Below are 2,736 nucleotides of genomic sequence, written 5' to 3' on the forward strand. Positions count from 1 at the left end.
CCCCCCCCTGCACCTTGTAAGAAACTCTGCACCCTTTTCCTTGCTACAGCTGCAGCAGGTGAGAAACCTCATCTCGCCCCTAAACATGCTTAGTTCATGCCCTGCTTTTTACATGCTCAGGGCACTAATATGAACCAGATGAGAGGTTATAAAGGCGAGTTCTGCTGATCCTGGTTCCTGATTTACAGTTTTGGTGCCATGCTTCTGTCCCTATCTATACATTCTGCCCCTTTCTCTACAGAGGCAGCACATTCTCTAAACAAAATTTGAGAATCAAAGCAGGAAGTTCAAGCTATTGGTATATTAATTCCTATTGCTTCATTATGTATAAATGCATATCTCAATTTACTGGTAATAACTACATTACACTAGACATTTTGAATCATGCATAATTAGAATACTAGCTCTAAGATTTGGTTTGTGGGCCTGTGCCACCTTCCTTCAGTTTCTCCATACAGTTCTTCATGCCTAAGGCATTACAAACTAGCGGCCTTTTATTTGACCTGCAAACACACTCATTTGGAGGGGAAGTGGAGAGAAGCAGACAGGATTTACACAGGACACACTAAACAGTAAGTTATAACAGTATAACCTTTTATCTTTAACCTCAGATGTTGTAAAGCCTTAGGGAATCTGTCTATTATAACCCGGTATGTAGGCTCAGAGACAGTAACACACTCTGCTTATGTCACAAACACCAACACTTTCTCTAAAACTCTGGAGAAAGCGTAGAGCAGACTGAAAGGGAACAGACATCAGAATCCATGGTTAGTGTTCTGCACTGTTAAATGAGATACCCTGGTTCAACTGTTGGCTTTTGTGTGCCAGTCAAAGCGCTACAGGGGCAAAATGCTGGATCATCCAAGGGAAATCTAACTTGAACTGCCATTACGCAGCTCTGTACCTGAACAGCAGGCAGGATTATTCATTTTGGAGGAAGACCAGACAGTTTCCTAGGGATGCAGGAAGCAGCTATTTCTAAGATTGGTTATCCATCAAAAACTGTTCTTCTCTCATATTTTTACCATCTCTGCTCAAAAAAAACACTGCCATCTCTTGACAACGTAATCCTTGTGTAAAGTGTCAGTATCCTGAAGCTTGGTACAATTTCTTCTCACTCACTATCAAGGAGTATTTGCAAGACTTTCTTTTTTGTCCTAAATTTGACAATTATCCTCAGTTGCAGAAGGTGCAATTCCTGAAGGTTCAATTCCAAGCACAAGTACTGGCTAGAATTTCTGCAGCAGCACTACCGGGTATGGAAACAGCATTTACTTGTATCATCTGGTGTACTGCTGAAGAGGCATGTCAGTACTGGTCACTACACCTTTGATATCCCACACTTAAGTGTGGTAGCATTTAACACTTCCACTTAGTTTTAGAAGCAGTGAAATCAAGGGGGTTGGAGCAAAAGTCATGCCATCGTAAAAGAGCTGAAAGGCAAAGTAATTATTCCTTTTGTTGCTGTGAATAGTAATTTCTAGTCTAGTAGCCCAAAGAATACAGATCATTATAAAAAGTCTGAACTGGGAAGAATATGCAGATTGCTTGCCTTGCTACATCAGTCTTGACTTCCTCCCCCTCTTCTCTGACTGAATAAACCCTTGAAGAATTCCGTTCAGCCACAAAGTTCATACTTCTGGAGTATGAACATGACCATATTTTCATTATTATTTCATTATTATGTAAATGTACTTGCTGACCACAGACCAGAATAAATTTATAATTTCTCTAGTGTAATCAGATAACAATCAAATTAAGGTCCCCTATGGCCAGCTTCCAATTTTATCAATAATTCAATAGCTGGAATTTAAGCCGATTACAACCTTTCAGATCAATTAGCTCTTCATACACGTATTACATATTAGCTAAAACTTAATTAGGCATTCTCATGCTTATCTTGGTTACTTGATGCTGTAAAAACGCTCACAGCCCTCACAGTCACATTATCAGCTTATGAAGAGCCAAAGGGCTGCACCTCCGGAATTCTGAAACACTTGAAGTTTCCAAATTACAGTCCAAATTACTTCAGCTTTCTAGAAGAAATCCACCCAGATAGAGCTAAACCTCTGATGTAATAATTCTGTTCAGAATACATTATTAGCTGTTGGGCCATATTGTCTCTATAGACTACATATCTGCACTGAAAACAGTGTCAACCATGGACATTTTAGAACTCCTGTGGCTCTTTCATGTAACCCTTTGATTGCAAATACCTCACTGGGTGCAGAGGCTACTGCTGTAGGCCAATCTCCTTGTGTTACCAGAAGCTTCCCAGTTCTTGCCTCTGCAAAACTTCAGGCATCAACAGCAATCAATTATGGTCTGAAATACTGTTTAGCAAGGCTAAAATTATTTTTTGCTCTAAAGTAACGCTTCTAGAAGTCTACAATTGTGCTTGAGATGTACAGATATTTTGAGTGTCAAGTGTTCTCTCATTTCTTATTTTTTATTTAAAGACCATCACAGATTGGTCTTTGTAAACAAAGAAAGCAAAAATCCCTTCCCAAAAGAAAAGCTTCTAACTTTAGAATCGGGTTCTCTTCACAGTCCAGTATTTGGAAGGGTTTAGTTTCTTCCCAGAGAAAGAGAGCAAGTGCTAGACTACAAAAAAAGAAAAAAATATAGGGAAACTTCAGCTATCTTTTAAAAAAGAACTGTCTGCCCTTCCCCCAGCACTCACTATCAGTGCTTCAGACATGTGACAAAGCTTTTTTTTTTTTTTTTTTTTTTTTT

This window comes from Athene cunicularia, assembly GCF_003259725.1.
Source record: "Athene cunicularia isolate RWA chromosome 5 unlocalized genomic scaffold, athCun1 chr5_part1, whole genome shotgun sequence".
Lineage (NCBI taxonomy): Eukaryota > Metazoa > Chordata > Aves > Strigiformes > Strigidae > Athene > Athene cunicularia.